This window comes from Colobus angolensis, unplaced genomic scaffold, assembly GCF_000951035.1.
Source record: "Colobus angolensis palliatus isolate OR3802 unplaced genomic scaffold, Cang.pa_1.0 Scaffold255, whole genome shotgun sequence".
Taxonomy (NCBI): Eukaryota; Metazoa; Chordata; class Mammalia; order Primates; family Cercopithecidae; genus Colobus; species Colobus angolensis.
Window position 1 is genome coordinate 4663541 of NW_012115766.1, and position 20517 is coordinate 4684057.

Genomic DNA, 20517 nt, shown 5'->3' on the forward strand with positions numbered 1-20517 from the left:
AGCCTGCTTTTACATTTTTGGGGTATATATCCAGTAGTGGAATTGCTGGGTGACACAGTAATTCTAGTTTTAATTTTTTCAGGAATTGCCACCTTGTTTTCTATAGCGGGTACACCATTCTACTCCAATCAGCAATGCATGAGGGTTCCAATGTCTCCACATCCTCACCAACACTTGTTATTTTCTGGGCTTTTTAAAAAAAAAAATAGTAGCCAACTTAATGGCAACCATATTTTACCTGCTTTATTTTTTTTCATATCTCTACTTCTTTAGGTATTATACTATATTGTAATAATTTACATTAAATTAAATTACGCTATGTTGCAATGATTTACATTAAATTAGAATATCAGTATCCTCCTCCGCTAATCTATGACCAGGAATGGAAAGAACCAAGTCTTCTTCATCTTAAATAGCATCTAATTCAAACAGGCAACAACATGCCTAGTCCTAAAATAGAAGTTTCCTGAATATCTGTCCCATTCCTCACTACCAATGGAATAATGAGGCTTTGGGTAAGAGGTTCAGGGTAGACTGAGAAAAATCCTGAATGCCAAGCTAAGGTGTTTACCTTATTGACAACGGAGAGAATTATTTGTCATTTTTGTAAAAGGATGACATAGTCAAATATTTGGCAATGGTGTGTTGATCTAAGCACCTAGAGCCACAGAGTCCACTTACCCGCACAGTACCCCCTGGAATGAGAGCAGTGGGTATCTGCAGGGGGATGGCAGCCTAGGGAATGAGGTGGGAGGCCCGGACACACTACCACCATGTTCTGAGAACACTTGGGTTTTATCTTCTAAGAAGACTCCCAGTTTATCCAGGGCTCTCAATCTATCATTCATAAAAATATGTTTTTCAAGAGTGTGTGTGTGTGTTTTGAGACGAGTCTCGCTCTGTCGCCCAGACTGGAGTACAATGGCATGATCGTGGCTCCTCCACTCCCAGGTGTAAGCAATTCTCCTGCCTCAGCCTCCTGAGTAGCTGGGATTACAGGCATGCGCCACCATGCCAGGCTAATTTTTGTATTTTTAGTAGATACAAGGTTTCACCATGTTGGCCAGGGTGGTCTCAAACTCCTGACCTCAAGTGATCTGCTCATCTCGGCCTCCCAAAATGCTGGGATTATAGGAGTGAGCCACCGCACCCAGCCAAATGTTTGTGTTTTAAATATTAAAACAGAAATACCAATGTGGTAAGTTAACAAATGGAGATGAAATATAAATGAAAATCACATTCTCAGAGTGAGAGAAAAAATTTAAATGAAAATTATAAACACAATGAATCACAGACTATTTAAACTACCCATGAAAAATGACAAAAAAATAAGTAGCTACTATAAACAGAAAACAATTTTGAAAAAAGAACAGTGAAAGGAAGCAAAAGGGATACTATTTAGAGAAACTAAAACAAGTGCTAATTGTAAATGAATAAAACTTTCAAGTATTGACAGAATATTAATGCAAAACAGGAAGTTTTAAAAAAAAAATCTGAAGCATAGAAACATCAGGGATAAAGAAAAGGAAATATGCTAGAAATTTAAATTTTGCTCTTTACCATAGTTTTTACATTATTTCCAATTTTTAAACACTTTCTAGCACCTGGTCTAGAACAGGCATGGAACTAGGTACTGGGGACAATATAGATAGTGGCTGATCATTAGAAATTATCCACAAAAGCTACATTTTAAAAATTTCCTCCTCGAATGATATATTTTTCCGACAGCGTTTAAAAAGATTGAAGGAGAGAGCCACTGATATGGACAGGGATGTGAATTTATTTAAATAAAGTAGCATCATTTAGTCTTTTTTCTGTTTCTGATCAAGAAGGTAGAAATTTCAATTCCTGTAAGAACCTCTAAAAGGTAATCAAATAGTCGTAGGTGGTTACAGAACCCAGAGTGAGGGCTGATTTAGACAGACAGTGACCTGGTCCCAGTGCAATGCTCTCCCCATCTGATATGGTTTGGCTGATTTCCCACTCGAATCTCATCTTAAATTGTAGTTCCCCTAATTCCCACGTCATGGGAGGGACCCGGAGGGAGGTAACTGAATCATGGGGATGGTTATCCTCATGCTGTTCTCAGGATAGTGAGTGAGTTCTCACGAGATCTGATGGTCGTATAAGGGGTTTTTCCCCCTTTGCTCGGCACTTCTTGCTGCCGCCATGTGAAGGAGGCGATGCTTGCTTCCCCTTCCGCCATAATTGTAAGTCTCCTGAGGCCTCCCCAGCCATGTGGAACTGTGAGTCAATTAAACCTCTTTCCTTTATAAATTATCCAGTTGTGGGTATTTCTTCATAGCAGCATGAGAACAGATTGATATGGCGTCATTTCCACCAACCCAAAGCCTCCTGTCTTTTAGGGCCCAAGTGCAACCTAGCCCCTTCTCCCTCCTCAAAGCCTCAACTGCTTACCTGGGATATCAGACCCCTACTCAGGGGACTCAATCCAGGGGCTGTTTTTGCATCAATAAAGAGTACAACTTTCTGCTCAAGATTTAGTTATACAACAAGTATACCTACTTGTACTACACTTGATATCCTTTAGCCTACAAGGAACCTCAATTACATGTTTTTATCCTGACAATACAGCGAGAAGTGAGGTTTTTAGAAGTGAAAAAGTGGGCCGGGTGTGGTGGCTCACGCCTGTAATCCCAGCACATTGGGAGGCTGAGGCGGATGGATCACCTGAGGTTGGAAAGTCAAGACCAACCTGACCAACATGGAGAAACCCTGTCTCTACTAAAAAAAAAAAAAAAAAATTAGCCAAGTGTCATGGTGCATGCCTGTAGCCCCAGCTACTTGGGAGGCTAAGGCAGGAGAATCGCTTAAAGCCGGGAGGCGGAGGTTGCAGTGAGCCAAGATCGCGCCATTGCACTCCAGCAAGGGCAACAAGAGCAAAACTCCTTCTCAAAAAAAAAAAAAAGAAGTGAAAAAGTTAGAGTGTGAGTGAACAGCAGAGCAGGGACTTGAACTCAGGCCTTCTCTCTGGAAGTTCTGTGATCTTTCCACAGCCTGGCATTAGCCAGAAAAAGCCTTGCATTGAACTCAATTTCATTATTATATATCTTTTTAAAATTCCCCATATCTATCTACGTGACAGTGCCTGTGCTCACTTACTCTACCTCTTGCACATATGTGTGTATTTCGTTATATAAAATGAATTTGATACAGGCAAATAGGGAAGTCTTTTTTCTTAAGCAACATAAAGATAAGCTCTTTAACGCCCACATCTTCAACATCCATATTGGTTTCTGCCTTGTTACTCAAGTATCCAGCACAGAATAAAAGCAATAAAGCAATGGGCTCTTAATATTTCTGTAATTATTTTTAGGATGAGAGCAATCAAAGACATTTTCAGGGATCCATGCCTAATGACATCCGTCCAGCTCATCCTAAGATAGTTTCCTTAGGGATAAATGAGATTTATTTCTTATAGCTGTCCCATAAAATGACTATATTGTTACCTCTAAAAAAGTAATAAGGACTTACAGGAAATTTTATGACCACTGAAATAACACTCCCCTGAGAAATTCAGGAAGATGGCAAAATTTCAAATGTTCTGACACTTTGTTAGGGGAGTGCTGTGGCATTTTGTTCCATGTATTGTCAATTTCAAACCATGACATGACTTATAAAAGTGGCTTTTATCATAATCTTTTCTGAACATAAGCAGGTTCTGCTTTTTCTTGCTGTATCAATGATTTTATACAGCCTTCTTTCATCTTTTAATTTCTGTCAGAATGTTGTTGAGATTGTTTCAGCCCGACTTTGATCTCCACTGCAAGAATGAACTGAATTCAATAATAGAGGGAATTGCAATGCACATCGGACCCCAGGGGGATCAGCCCATCCTTCAGTGGAGGGTTCCTGCCTCACTTCACACTGAAATTTAACTCCTTCTCCGGCCCCTGGTAACTACAGGTCAATTAGCCTTTTCAGTCCCTTTCTTTTTATTCTTTTCTTATTTTTAAGTGGCGCTACATTTCCAAAAAAGTTCTTTTTTCTTTTCTTACTTCATGGTCCATGTTTAGAAAATATAAGCAAATAAACATTTTTTAAAGTCTCCGATAATCCCAACTACTAACATGAAAATAGAAAGTAATCTAGGAATTTATCTTTTATTATATATTTTAATATATAAGTATAAAAATAGTCTCATGCATAATACTGTCTTGATTTTTTCCATTTAAATAATCATGGATATTTATGAAAATATATTTTACTATTACAACAAGAATGAAGGCACATTGTTTTAAATACATCTGTTTATTTTCTCAAGGTAATTCCTTATGTGGAATTATTTGAAAGAAAGGTATTCATAATATGAATACCTTTAAGGTTTCTTTTTTAAATATTAGTAAAGTATCTCCTTAAATATAATATCAATTTGTGATTTTGACCTCAGTGTATGAGACTGCCCAGTTTGCCACATTCTCACCAATACTCTATGTATTATCAGCCTTTTCAATCTTCGTCAGTCTAATAATATTGTGGTAAATTTGTTTTATGGTATCAATTGTAATGGCAAAAAATGTATCATAAGTTTGTTGGATATTGGCTTCGCTTTTCTTATGAATGTGCATTTATGGCCTATGCCCATTTTGCAATTGAATATGACATATTTTTATGTATTCTTTTTACTGATTTGTAAAGTTTCTTTACGTGTTCTTGTGATTGTTAATTTTGTGTCAAACTCACTGATCCACAGAATGCCCAGCTAGCTGATTAAACATGATTTCTAGGTGTGCCTGTGAGGGTGTTTCTGGAAGATATTAGCATTTAAATCTGTGGACTGAATAAAGCAGATGGCCTCTCCCAATGTGGATGGGCACCATCCAATCCTTTAAGCGCCTGAATGAGATAAAAAGGCTACAGGAGGTTGAATTTGCTCTCTTCCCTGACTACTTGAACTAGAACAGGGATCTTCTCCTGCCCTCAGTACTCCTGGTGCTCAGGTCTTCAGAATCAGACTGGAATCTTCCCCTACAAATTTTAGTTGACTTTTTACCTGAATAACATAATCAGATAATTTATATATATCAAACTTATAATGCTTAACGAAATAAAGTTTTTTTTTTTTTTTTTTGAGACGGAGTCTTGCTCTGTCGCCCAGGCTGGAGTGCAGTGGCCAGATCTCAGCTCACTGCAAGCTCCGCCTCCCGGGTTCACGCCATTCTCCTGCCTCAGCCTCCCAAGTAGCTGGGACTACAGGCGCCCGCCACCACGCCCGGCTAGTTTTTTGTATTTTTTAGTAGAGACGGGGTTTCACCGTGTTAGCCAGGATGGTCTCGATCTCCTGACCTCATGATTCGCCCGTCTCGGCCTCCCAAAGTGCTGGGATTACAGGCTTGAGCCACCACGCCCGGCCGAAATAAAGTTTTTAAGTTACTAAATTTCACAAGAGATATTTTCAAAATATCACATAAAATAATATATGAAAACTTTTTGTCATACATGCTTTCAAACTTAAAATTCCTAATAGTAGATCTCTAATTGCTTTCCACTATTTACTAAGCCATTCATCATTTTTTTTTTATGCAGTGTCCACAAGGTCCAGCACCAAAAGAAACTATATGAAAGCAATATAATCTTACCACTATTTAGATTGTTAAAATTAGTTTTGGGGAATTTATTCCTCAGTTTATCTGGCCCGATGTATATCTATGTACTGAGATTCAGGATTTTATCCTATCAGCACTACCATAAGAGTTTAGATTTCCTTAAATGAGAAAAATATATGTGTATGTTTTAGATATATAGCTCTAGAATTATGAATTTCTATTGACAATACTATATACATAGGTAACATATCTTGTATGTCCTCCAATTGTGATCAGAGAAAAACGTACAAGAAATATTAAAAGCCTTTTCTTTAGAGTTTCTGAATAAAAACGTGAGAAGCAGCAAACTTGTGTTCTGGGGTGCTAAAGCATCCTGCAAATCCTCAGCTCTAGAGTCACAGGACCAGACAGCTGGGATCCATGAAAGCATCCCAGGACTGACCGTCCACTCCCTCACTTCACAGGGAGGACACTGTCACCCACAGGGATTAGGTGATTTGTCCAAGGTGACAGCGCAAGTCAGTGTCTAGAAGCCCACCCTCTGACAGTCCTAGTCACCGTCCTGCCCAGCACGCTGCCTCTCTTGAGTCTTTGGGAAGGAGTGCAAGGCCGTGCCAACTTCTGTGCTCAACACACCAACACTCACGTTCTACCCGCACTGCTCTCCAGGGATCGCTCACACAGAACCTCAGCCAGTACCTACCTGCTGCTAACAGACTCCCACGAATGTGGGGCAGCTGAACTCAGCTTCCCATGAGCACTCAGCAGAGGGAAGATCATAGGACACTGTGAGAGTCTAGCTGGCTGCCAATTTATTAATATGTTGTAGGACTTCAACAATGGAATATCATCCTCAGACTCAAGCTACACATGGATGCCTCCTCCACTAAGCCATGGTGCCACATTCAGTGCCTCTCACCCTGGTGTGCATCACGGGATGAGGACATCGGAGCCAGGTTCCAGCCCAGTGTCCATCACTAACCTCACCCTGGGAGGGTGATAAGAGTCATCTCACCTCTCCTGGCATCCGTCTCCTCCTCTGTGGAATGCCTGTGGTCACCTGGATAATATCTAGGGTGCCAGGATCACTATTCTAGGCCTCTGTGATGGTCAAGAAGGCTTGGGAAGAAGGAAGCTAGTGATGACTATGAAGAGAGCCTGAGAGATACACAGGACTCTCTCAAGTCAACGTATATTTCCTGGATGAGTAATCAGGCTCCAGGCAGAGAACACATCTTTTCCTTAATTGTAATAAAAACCAGGGAGATGTGGTCTATTTTTCACGCACCTTCGGAGCCACTGTTGGACACAAAACTAATAGCACCTGCTTGAAACAGTAGCAGCTCTTTGACCTCCAGCCTAATTAGCACATTTCTCCAGTGAAACCATCGTGACAGGGTCTGCCCTGGCTCATTTCCTTCATTAACAAACCTTCCAAGAGGCAAGAGAAGTCTCCTGTGTCAGCACCAACCTTAGAGGCACACCTTGCGGCTGACAGGGCCTGAGGTGTGGTGGCATTTTTCATTTTCTAATCAAAGGGGTCGGAGTAAATGGGTGTTGAAAGTTGACGGCTGCAGCTGTCTGATGTGTCAACTCCTTGCCATACACAGTTCCTAATAAATTGTGTTGGAAAAAGAATTCACCCCTCAGCTTTCTGTCACAATGGCTGTGGTGGGAGATCCTTGGGTGGCCACTTTCCTGTCACACTTATTTGTGCAAGAGGTGGGGAGTATGTGCATGTAGACACACTTATATCCATGCATAAGCACTCATGCACAAGAATGGCATGGAGGGGCCCCGCATTACTGTGGTCGTGTTTTTAACACTCCACCCTGAAAACCGAGGACAGTGAGTGGGGAGGGGCACCAGCATCTGCTAATACTTAACACGAGCATGGAAGCCACTAAAAGATGTGCAGGAGGGTAGCTCTTGGAGCTGCTGGTGGCCCTCTGTCCTCATGCACAGGTGATAAGAATGACAGGGGTCCAGTGCCTGGTCAGGCCAGTGCAGGGCATGCTTAACTGGAAGTCCACATGGGTCACAGCAGGCAGGGAGACACAAAATGCTGTGGCTGCAGCATCCAGAGAAACTCATCCATCTCAACCTCACACCCAAGCTGAGGGGGCTATCCAGAAAGGAAAGGATTATAAAATAGCTCCTTCTTTGCTCACAGAACCTCAGCACACAACAAGAGAACCAAGCACTCAAACTAGAGAAATTACTATGGACACAGTAAAGAAATACTCCCAGAAAAGGAGAAGGACCTGAGTTAATCTTTCAGAACTTCTTGGAAGAAGTAACCCTACCTAGCAATGCTGACAAGAAACACTATACTTGCAGTCAACTTGAAATTAGTACAGTAGTCCCCCTTTATCCATGGTTTTAGTTACCCAGGGCCAACTGTAGTCCAAAAACATTAAGTGAAAAATTTAAATAACAATTTATAAGTTTTCAATTGCATGCCATTCTGAGTAGCAAGATGAAATCTCACGCTGCACTGCTCAGTCCCATCCAGGATGGGAATCATCCCTCGGTCTGGGAGATTCACTCTATAAACTCTGCCTACCCTGAGTCACTTAGTAGCCATCTCAGTGATCAGACGGACTGTGGTGGTGTCTCAGTGCTTGTGTTCAAGGAACCCCTAATTTTACTTAAGAATGGCCCCAAGGTGCAAGAAGAGTGATGGACTGGCATATTATTACAATTATCTATTTTATTATTATTGTTCTTAATCTCTTACTGTGTCTAATTTATAAATCAAACCTGATCCTAGGTACGTATGTAAAGGAAAAAACATGGTATATGTATCCTTTGGTACCATTGAAGGTTTCAGACATCCACTGGGGGTCTTAGAACTCATCCTTAGGAACGGATAAGGAAGAACTGATGTACATAATAGAACTACAGACTAAGGCCCCTGATACAAGAAAGTGAAATCTCAATGTCTTGGCTACATTGAGAGAAAGTTCTCACCAGTTCCTTAGGAAGGAAGAACTAGACAAAACCTACCACACATAATCCAAATGTATTGCATATATTTAGGGTAAAAATAATACACAGTAAATACATCTAATTCTATCTTATGGATTTAGTTATTCTCAATATATCCCTGTTGTCTTCGTAAAGTTCTGACTTGCTTGACAGATATCTGAATGAGAACCCCACACAGCCCCTAGCACAACAGAGAAGATGGGGCCTAGGGGCCAGGTGTGGAAGCAGATTTATGGAAGCTGGCTCATATTTTATTTACATCTCAGTGTGCTCCAAGTTAAAACAGCACATTATTCACAGAGATCTACATACCAACACAGTAAAGACTCAGCAACAATCCTATAATGCCTGGTTGGTCTGGTTGATATCATGCCTGTTATGGCCCCACCACCATTAAGTAGAATAAACACACACATTCTGTAACTCAGCTTAACATAAGACTTCTTTTTAAAGAATCAGTTGGAGTGAACACTGAGTATCACTGAGTTCAAATGCCTCCTTTTACTGATGAAGAACCTGAGGCCCAAACGAGTAAATTAGCTTGCCTAAGGCCACCCAGCCAGTTAGTTTTAAGAGCTGAAGGTAGGGCCCAGTGGTCCTGGCTACCAGTCCACCTCTCCTTCCCTAGGTTTCATTACCTTGTGAAGTTAAAGGAAACCAATAAATTACATTTTCATATGTAATTATGAACAATTTATTAGACACAAAGATATGTTATCTTTAATGCTTACAATCTTTACAATATTTAAATCGATTATCTTTTTCTTACGATTTTTTGACAAGATGAACTAAGTCTAAAGAAAACAAAGAAAGAACAATGCCTAGTCTTTAGTCACTCTGGTTACTGGTTACTCCGGAATATGTGGCTGGCTGACATGCAGTCTGGTCAAAATCACCCTTACAACTAGCCAGAAAGGAACCTTCAGATGCCAATGACAAATTCACACATTCACATAGGACTCCTTGATATTCAAACTCCAGTTGGGGAAGCTATTTTATTGACATCACCAAAGGAGCCAAAACTGTCTCACAAACGTACGACCTGCACATATTCAACCGTGTAAAAATATTCAACAGAATGCATCAGCTTCGCATTGAAAAGTTACCACATTCACCTAGTCTAGTCTGTTGGCTGACTAGACATATTCATCGCAGCACTAATGGGATCTAGACATTCTTAATCACTATGTCTGTAATATTTCATTTTAGTGGTACCTGCTAGCAGATTAAAAAAATCTACATTTCACTTCATTTATCCTGTACATTTCTCTCACATCTTGTAGTACTTTCTATTCAGATGGCTCTGGCTCAAGAATGTGCAATGCAGGTGCCTGCAGTAATTTAATAGCTCTGTTATCTGCATGGCAAATTCATGGGGGTAAGATGTGGATGCCACAGAAACAAAGTTACCTTTTTATCTAAGCACCCACTTAAACAAGTTTTCTGTTTAAACAGTATTTCAGAAGTAATCTGGCATTGCCCTTAACTGAAAATACAAATTTCCACAATTTCTACACCTTAAAGAGATCCCAAGAACCGCCTCAAGCTGAGGTGTTAGCTCTGACTCTCACTGCATCCCTGCCTGGGGAGGGCAGGGCAAGCGAGCAGCTGGACAGGGGACTTCAAGAAAACCAGGAAGAGGACAGTAGAGTACCAATGGCTCCTTGTTCCTTTCTCAGTTATTCCCCACCACGACCATCTTACTATCTGCACCTCAAGCCCCTCATTTCCCTTCCTTACCTCCTCCTCCATCTTTCCTTTGACTTAATGTATTTCTCTCCCCCTCCTACTTTTCCGTCTGTCCAATTTTACCTACCTAGAGTGAAACTATTATATTTATACACTATGAAGGTATCTTGAACAAAATGTCAAATTACGTCTGCTCTGCTGTTCTTATACATGAGGATATGGCTCTGATTACAAAAGATGATTTATTCCATCTTCTATGAACTAGTCTTCTGATCAATGGTATGAACTTGTAAAATAAGCAATCAGAGATAAAGACAGCATCTATGGTCTTAGAAGAGTATCCCCAGTCCCAACTCCTATACAAAGCTTTAAAGTGAAAATGTGAGATCTTCATTAGCTCTATGTCACCAACTGTTTATTAGTCTGTTCTCACATTGCTATAAAGAAGTACCTGGGACTGGGTAATTTTTTTTAAAAAAAGGTTTCATTAGCTCATGTTTCTGCAAGCTGTATAGGAAGCATAGCAGCTTCTGCTTCTAGGGAGGGCCTCAGGAAGCTTGCAATCACGGCAGAAGTGAAGGGGGAGCAGGTGTCTCACATAGCGCGAACAAGAGCATGAGAGAGATGGGGGCAGGTGTCACACACTTTGAAATGACCAGACTTGGGGGGAACTCACTTGCTATCACAAGGACATAGCAAAGGGGACGGTGCTAAGCCATTCATGAGAAAACCACCCCTGTTATCTAATCACCTCACACCAGGCCCCCACCTCCAACACTGGGGATTACATTTCAATATGAGATTTGGGTAGGGACACACATCCAAACCGTATCACCAACCCAGGACCCTAAAGCTCCAGTCTTTAGGAATTCATGTGGTGTAGCTCCACATGAAGGAAGAAATAACTGCTATTATGAATCTTGAAGATGCTACTGTCAGAAGTCTTGTTATATCCAAACCGACAATCCAATCTAGAACTGTACTATCTAATAAGGGAACTACTAGCCACACATGGCAATATAAAGTCATTAACATTAAATAAGATTTAGAATTCAGCTCCTCAGTTATACCAGCCCCAATTCAATGGCTCATTAGCCCCATGTGACTAGTGGCTACTGTATCAAGAGCCAAGGTGAACACTGCAGAAATTTCGATTGGGCAGAGCTGATCTAAAGACACACGAAGGCCCCATGACAAACCAGCAAGTAAGAAAATGCCTTTCTTGGCAATTTGACTATAGTCGTGAATTCTGTCTCTAGTTCTTGAGGTAAGTGGGCATACTTGCCCTAAAGCCAGCAATTTTCAACTGTGCTGCATGGAGTCCCTTAGTAACTGGTGGAGGTAAAAGGACAGGGAAGGGAAAGAGGTAGACAGAGCAGGCTCAGGGCTCCATACACCCCTCTTCAACCAGCACCTCTGCCTCCATGGAGTTGTATGTATCACTTGACTCCAAGCTCCAAACATTATATATTCACTTTGGAGGTTTAATTGCTATAAATTATCATGAATGGGAAAAAAATTGGAGAGACGTGGGATCTACCACCACATCACTAGAGACAGCCCTAAAATCCATTAGATTGTTTCCAGTATAAAATCATGTTTTCTAACCTCACATGGGCCTTCTGTGCAACTCTGCAATTTCCCCATGCACCTCTTACTGACTCAGTGTATTACTCAAAGAACCATTACGTGCCTCATTATGCAATCCCATATCCAATTCTATCATGGTTACTCTCTGCAAAAACGCTACTTCTTAATTACCTGGGACAAAGGAGGCGACCTGATATGACCTCCTTGAAGCCTTTACTTCTCTGTCCAAAATTTCTCAGCACTCATCCTTTATGCCTTTGTTTCTGTGTTCATGGCTATACCGCCACTTGTATATTTAATAATTGCATTCCCTCCTATTTGCCCCAGGAATTGCTGTATCTCCCATCCTCACTTGCTTTCATCTTCAATCGCTCCCTGGTTACTGGATCTTTCTCCTCAGAGCATAAGCATTCTTATGTGCTTAAAAAAAAAAAAAAAAAGCAAACACAAAACAAACTAACTTCTCTTGCTACAGTTCTTTCCCTTTTCCTCACCAAACTTCTCAACAGTAGTAGACACTCTCCATCTTTACCTTCCTTACCCCCTTGTAACCCGATTTCTGCCTTCACACATTTTGTTAAAAACTTACTTCAAAGCTACCAGTAACATCTTTTCTTTTTTCCTTTTTTAGACGGAGTCTCGCTCTGTTGCCAGGCTGGAGTGCAGTGGCATGATCTCAGCTCACTGCAACTTCCGCCTCCCGGGTTCAAGCCATTCTCCTGCCTCAGCCTCCCGAGTAGCTGAGACTACAGGTGAGCGCCACCACGCCCAGCTAATTTTTGTACTTTTAGTAGAGACAGGGTTTCACTGTGTTGGCCAAAATGGTCTCGATCTCTTTAATTTATGATCCGCCCGCCTCGGCCTCCCTAAGTGCTAGGATTACAGGTGTGAGCCACCGCGCCTGGCCACCAGTGACATCTTTAATCACAGTCTGCAGGTCCATTCTCCTCAATATCAAAACATCTCAGCACCACAGCACAGATGGCTTGACCAGCCATTTCTTTCCAGGAACCTCTCTCCCTCAGCTTTGTTGATGCTGACATTCCTCCTCCTCGCTGACAACACCTTCTCCGGCTGTCTCCCATCTCCCGCCCCGGCAACCTAGACAGATACTCCCTGCACAATGTGTCAGCTTCCCTCTTCCCATTTCATTCTGCATGCACTCCCTCAATGATGTCAGTCACAATTCCAAATATCACTTATTTTCCATGGCTACTCTCCTTATTTTCAGCCCAAATCTGCTGGGGGTAGTTATAGGAATGGATGTATGCTGCTGCGGATGTAGTTACAGGATGGATGTCTGCTGGATGTAGTTATAGGAATGCTTCTCAACATGACCAAACCCAAACTCATCAAAGCCCCATCAATAAAACTCATCAAAGCCCCCGTACAATCCTGTACACAGTGTGAAATGGCACCTTCTGACTCGATCATTCCTATTGTAACCCCCTAGTTCAGGCTCCCATTAACTCTGTCCTGCTAACTGCTAACTGTTACAGGAGCCCAAATAACCTTCTGATATAACCATATAAATTATTTTTTTTTCCTTGCAAAAAAAAAAAAAAAAAGAGAAATTCTCAATCTCTTCACTCTGTCTACTGCCTTCAGAAAAATACCACAAGGGTTTTTACGAACCTTCGCAGAAGACAGCCTACACATGTTACAACAATGCAAGAAAGCACGTACGGCTGGCAAAGTTCCCATGAGAAGCAAGATTCATCTAGAAGCTATGTTTGTTTGCTTTTCGATATTCTCACTCTGCCACAGTCTCAAGTGAAATTAGAGTTGTGACAAAATGTGACCTCTGACGTAGAGTTTCTGCTAAGATAAAAGCAACGAAATATATGAAAATGTTTCCTCCTCTTCCTTTCCACCTCCTTGCATCTCCTCATCTTTGTTCTGGTACTGGACTAATAATCCAAGATGCTCAGCATTAGAGAGAGGGTAAGAGCAAGAAAATAACTTCCAAGCATCTCATAGCTCTGCATTTTACAGAAAAAAGCAAGGCAGTAAAACCTTTGCACTGTTCTCTGTTATTGTTCTAAAATTTGTATCTTATTAAGACACAGAAAAAAATAACAAAAGCAAAGTCTGGCCCAGAAGGAAAGCATCATTAATTTTGGCAGAACCAAGATGTCTCATGCCCAGTTTCCCTTCTCCAAACTACTTTATTCACCATTATCATATTAATTTTCCTTGAATACGATTCTATTATTCCTTACTTAAGACCATAAGTGGTTCCATCTTTTTTTAACAGAATAAAGTCACAGAATACCAGCTCTTGAGAGCCCAAATTGGTCAATTCATTTCATCCAATCCCTCTGAACTTTATGATAAAAATCTGAGTCCAGTAAGGTTAACTGACTTTCCCAAAGACGATTCCATTATTGAAAATGCTGGGGTTTATGCATATTACACATGCTAATATGCCATATTTCTTATCTAAAATATGATTTCCATAGCTCCCGGTATCTTTTCTTCATTAAACATATTGAATGGGCTAGAACATCCTAGAATATGGCACTTATAAACTTTATAAACCTCTAGAGAAACAATATGATTTCTAAGTTAGATCCAGATATCTGAGTTAAGGTGGACAAACTAGGAGTTACTGAAGCAATAAGAAAATATTTTCACTTATTAAAGGCAATGCTCAAAAATACTCAGAAAAAAATGTTCTCCTTTGTAAATGTGTGGGAAGGAAGCAAAGAAAACAGGAAAGAGAAAGAACTGAATGTGTGGGAATAATTGGGGAAATTAACAGCAAGATTCAGTAAAAATGATTCTATTTTTTTCTCATAAAGAATACTTTAAATTTCATAATTACAGATTCCAGGGAACTAGATACTGAAATCCATCAGTGACATTTGTTTGACTTCCGCATTTCCAGAGGAAATCAGAAGCTTATTTTAGTTTTTGTTCTCACTCTTCTCTTTTTCACCCACCCAAATTGGGTTGAGATATTTGACAAAGTAAGTCCTAGTACAATGGAAATTAGGCTCTAGCAAAATGAGAAGCTGTGCAAAGCCCTTTAAGTACTGTGAAATCAAATGTTCCCATTCTTCCAACAGACATTGAAAAGGCACAGAAATAAAATCAGATCCAACTCTCACTTTCTATTTTGAGCAGAGGTTTTAAATGCCATCAGCTTAGATTAATGTATTAGTCACCTTGCATAAGTATGTTTCATTTACAGGGAAGCCAAGTGAATATATTCACTCAAATGGTAATGTGCTAAAGGCATGGCATAGCCTTTTTAAATAAAGAAATCAAAACATGATTTTCCTTGTCTATATTTTGTCAATGTCCAAACCACCACAAGTTTACAACTCAGAAGAAAGAGACTGCCATGAAAATCAAATGATCAACCTCCACTTTCATGTCTCAGAAATGATATGTTTTTTAGCTCAACACTCACTCAGAAGGCCATTCGCCATACATGTGCGAGGTGATTATAAAAATTCAGAACCAGAATATATGTCGTGTGCCTGACTCAGATGTCAGCAGAAGCATTTTCTTTCCTCCATGAGAGATACATTAATCCATCATGGTCATCTTCCAGCTGAGCTTCTGAATCCTTACGCACATGGCCAATGGATGGAAATGCCCACAGAAACATTATTATTATTGGGCAAAGCCCTTTTCTAAGTACTTTGCAGATATTAATTCCATCTGCTACTCCCATCGACCCTACTGATGCTTTAACTTATTTTAATCATTATTAATATTATTATTATTTTGCAATGAGGAACCAGAGGCACAGAAAAATTAAGTAATTTGCTCAAAGTCACGAAGCTAGCAAACAGCAGAGGTGAGATGTGAGCCCAGGCAGTGTATCTCCGGAGTCTGCACTCTTCACCACTACTGTATCATCTCTTCAGTATGGGGAGGTATTGGTTAAAGGGTTCAAAGTTTCAGGTATTCAGGAGGAGTAAGTTCCGGAGATCTAATAAACAGCATAAGGTTGATCATTAATAACACTTTATTATGTACTTGAAATTTGCAAAGAAGGTAGATCTTAAATGTTCTCACCACACACACACACACACACACATACACAGAAGAGGTAACTATGTGAGGTGATGGATATGTGAATTAACTTGATTGTAGTAATCATTTCACAATGCATATGTACATCAAAACATCATGATGTAAATATAATACACAATCTTTGTTATAATTCAAAAAGGTTAGAAGAAAAAAAAGGTTGTCTAAGAGCCTTCTAGGGACCACTAAATGTAAAAATAAAATAAAACAAAAAAGAAATGAAAACTAATACAGAGAGAAGGTGGAGTTTAAACTTCTTCTACGGAAATGTTCAAACATACACAACAAGTCAAGGAGTACAATGAATCTTCATGGTTCCATCATCCAGCTTCAACTATTTTCAAATATTTGGCAATCTTTTTTCACCTATCTTCTCCCACCTCTAGTTTTTTTTTCGCCTTTGGTGGAGTATTTTATAGCAAATTCAGAAGGTTGTCAATTACCTAAAACCAATGTGGAAGAATTCCATCTGAAGACACAATGCAGTAGCACGGAGCCAGCCTGGAGAGGAGGACCTGCAGGGCCTGAGGTCTTTCTTCACCTCACTCAGGGTGCACGGATACTTCCCCCTTCCTGTGCCTCCTCCCTCCCCTGCCCACCAAATGCTGTGTGGTCTTCAATCATAGCCTTGCTAACATTTCCCTGCATGGCTTTATGTGCATAACCCTGTCTCCCCACTCCCTGCAAGGGTTAGTCAGGACTCACCCTTGTCCAGGTCATGGCAGCCCCGGTGCTGAGCTTATGCTTACCACAAAGAATACACTAAAAGAATGTAGGATCAGCAAAGGGAAAGCAGATAATCTAATCTTCAGAAAACAAGCCAGACAAGAAAACTGAAGCAGTTCAACTAGACATTATTTGTACTATAAATAAAAATGTTCCCCAAACCTTCAGTTTATCTTATAAACAGAAATGGCCGACATCCCTAAAAATAAAACAAAACATGCTTACAATCTAATCCTATCTCTGGGTGGAAATCATCATCGTCTGTTTCTGAAGAGAATGAACAAAGACATCATTAACAGTAATACCAAACAGGCAATGGCTTCTCTGAAGTCTGACCTCACAAGCCACCTTCGGCTGCTTTTTCCATGAATAAAAAATGATTCTCTCTTTGCTGATGAACATGAGATGGGTTAATGGCTGTTTCTGTAAGAGTTATTAATAACATTTCTTGTCAACCCTGATCTTATTTAAAATGCATGTCAGACGTAGAAAATCAAATGTGTTATGTATGTAAATGTATTTTATAGTATTCATCAGTGTACACCCTAAAGTTAACATTGCAAAAAGCTTTCATATTAACCCTCATTTTCATTGATTAGACTTCCAAAAGGCTAGCAATTTTCCACTTCAGATTATTATCACCAGAACCCAAATCCTATTCAATAATTAAAAGAACAAGTACTTATTTTAAATATTAAAACAAGAAATAAAACTCTAGAATTTAATAAGAATATCTATACTCGATATTAGCCAAAAGGCCAAGAATCGATTAATGAGAATATCTAACCTCGTCAAATCAAGACATCTAAGTTTGGAAATTTTGAAATTCTCTCAGGAATAGCCTCAAAAGTAGGGTTTTAGCCCAATTATTTAAAAACAATTAAGTATATGCAAGGAGATATATAGGTTACTGGACACTTGTGAGACTACTAAGTCAGTCTTTATGATGTTTATCTCTGAATATATTTAGAGTTCAAAGAGTTTTCTACTCTTTGACTTATGTAAATTATCTCTATGTATACCACAGTCAATAAAAATAACAGTTTAGAGGTTCTCAAAAACTGTGAGAGCCATAATTATGAGCTTCATCAACTATCAAAATCCAAGAATAAAGTAAAAATATGTTCCCAATACAAAATACTCTCAAAGATACCTAAGTCAAAAATCTCTTTTTCCACGCCCTTACGTAAGAGAAAAAGTTTCTGTTGGGAGATAACTTCCCTTAAAATTCTACTACTGTAAAGGACAGTGTCCTTTAGCGTGAGAGATACTAAAATTATTAAGAGGCACAGCCCCTACCCCCTAAGAGCTTCTAGTCTGTAGGGGAGAGAGGACATAAAAACAAATAACTACAAGAGCTAGTAGGTAATAAAAGTGATACAAGTCAAGAGCCCTAGGGGTTTCCAGGAACAAAAAAAAATCACATTGAGGGATTTTTAGAGGAAGTAAAATTTGCAATGTACCTAAAAGTGATACAATCTGCAGAGAGAGATGGCAGGTGGTGGGGGTAGGGATAGAAAGCTGGGGGAGGTGTATTCCAGAGATGAATGGTTTAAATCAAAACCAAAAGGCAGGAAAGCACAAAGCCCTCATAAAAAAACATGAGCAATACATTTTTGTTACTCACATTTGGCTAGTTGGGAGTATATGTCAGGATGGTATGCAGGAAAGGTGGGAGGGCCAGGTCATGGAGGACCTGAAGTCTGACAGGTGAAGCAGGCATAGGGGCACCATGCAGCAATAGAAACGGGGTCAAAGGGAAAATTACCAAGGACCATGTACTTTGAGGATTAGAAAGCCAAGGTGTGCCAGGAATAGCTCAGGTGAGCACTACCACGGTTTTACCAGAGATGAGGAGAGCGAAGAATGAGGATGGGGAAGTGCCAGAGAAAAAGAATTTACCAGAAATGATGAATGAACAGAAAATAAGGCAAAAAGCAGGCATGACATGGCCAAGTGCAGTGGCTCATACCTGTAATCCCAGCACTTTGGGAGCCCGAGGTGGGTGGATCACGAGGTCAGGAGTTCAAGACCAGCCTGGCCAAGATGGTGAAATCCTGTCTCTACTAAAAATACAAAAACTAGCTGGGTGTGGTGGCATGCGCCTGTAATCCCAACTACTCAGGAGACTGAGGCAGAGAACTGCTTAAACCTGGGAGGCAGAGGCTGCAGTGAGACAAGATCGTGCCACTGCATTCCAGGCAACAGAGCAAGACTCTGTCTCCTCCCCCCACCAAAAAAAAGCAGGCATGACATAATGCTGATTTTGAAATTCCCAGTCTGGGTTGCCAGGAGATCACAGATACCATTAAAAGATAGAGCAACTTCCAGAGAAGGTTTTGGTTTGTACTAAAAAGTGAAGAATTTGTTTTCTGAAAAAGTGTTCAGTTTGCGGTGAGTTGGGCCACCCGGCTAGAGATACTTGATGGCTCATTTGAAATGCAGGTGAGTAGTTCTAGAGGGACATCAGAGCTAGAGAGATAGACATGAGCACTGTGTCCAAACGGCTAAGGGCTGAAACTGTGGATCAGATGACAAGGTGAAGACTAGAGAGACCTGAACAGACACATTCTGAGAACAAATCTTGGGGAGCTCAAACATGTGGGCTCAGCACCCAGGAGACAAACAGCGCCACAATGAAGTGGCAGGCTACACCAGGAATGGCAGCTCCTCAGATTCAGGAAGTTTTCTGAATGCACCAACAGCACTGCTCCCCTACCAAAGATCTCCTCGAGTTCATTCCACCTTCCAAAAGGCTGTCTGGCTTACAATCCCTTCTGAAAAACGACCTGATATCCTCATCAGAAATTAACTCTCCACTTCATGCCACTTTTCAGGCTCTGAAAATATACATCCTTTGCCGGGATTATTTATGCGAACATCAGCCTCTCTGCCCACCTCCCCAGCTGTATCTCTACTTCCCTATCATCTGAATACTTCTGTATGGCAGGAAAAAAAAAAAGGAGAAAAACTTCTAAGTTTTATTTTTTACTTGTTTTTCCAAATTCTTTGCCCCATGATTTCTGTTCTTAGGTTATGCCATGGAGAACACACGGCAGTATGGCAGTATTTGAAAAGAGAGGAAGAAGAGAAATGGGAAAGGAAAGCTGCAAATACCACATTCTCCATGTACTTCTCTGATAGATATTTTCTGTTTCTCGGGCACCCAGTAAATGAAGTGCTATTCAGAATACATGATGACATAGGATTTTCCACATAAATTATTCTATCCTTGGGTGATATGATCTATTTTCATTAATGATTAATTTATGAAACCTACGTCATCCTATTTTCCCTCTGCACATGTTCCTAAAGGTTTTGACCTTAAGTCACATCTGCCTAACCACTGGGAAAATCAAGTCTACCCCTAATTACTGATTAATGTGATAACCAAGTACAGGTCGAGTATCCCTTATCCAAAACTCCTGGAACCAGAATTGTTTTGAATTTTGGAATTTTTCAGATATTGGAATATTTTTATTATACCAGTTGAGCATCTCAAACCCCAAAATCCAAAATCCAAAATGTTCCAATGACTATTTCCCTTGGGCATTGTGTCAACGTTCAAAATAATTTTGGATTTTGAAGCATTTCGAATTTCAGATTTTCTGATTTGGGATGCACAACCTGTATACATTAGGCAATAGTATGTTTCCGACTCTAAATTCTACAGCACAGTCATTATTTTTATCAGTAAGTTTCTATCACCTAAACTATATTTGGGATCTTTTTTTCACCTCTGGATCTTTTTTTCATCTCTGGATATTATAAAAGAACTAAGGAACCACACCTTGGGTCAGACCTATGATGTTAAGTTTATGCTTAAGTTCTAAGTTAGAAAATCACATTCCCTCCTTCAATGTAAATATTTTTTTGAAAAGCTATGGGTCACTAATTTAATTTGCAG

The 20517-nt window shown here is 40.2% G+C and overlaps 1 protein-coding gene across 1 annotated transcript in view; it reads right to left on the minus strand.

Annotated features, from left to right (window-relative positions):
* MTUS2 (microtubule associated tumor suppressor candidate 2) overlaps nucleotides 1-20517 on the minus strand; it is a 655860-nt gene that overhangs the window by 346873 nt on the left and 288470 nt on the right. The window lies entirely within an intron of this gene.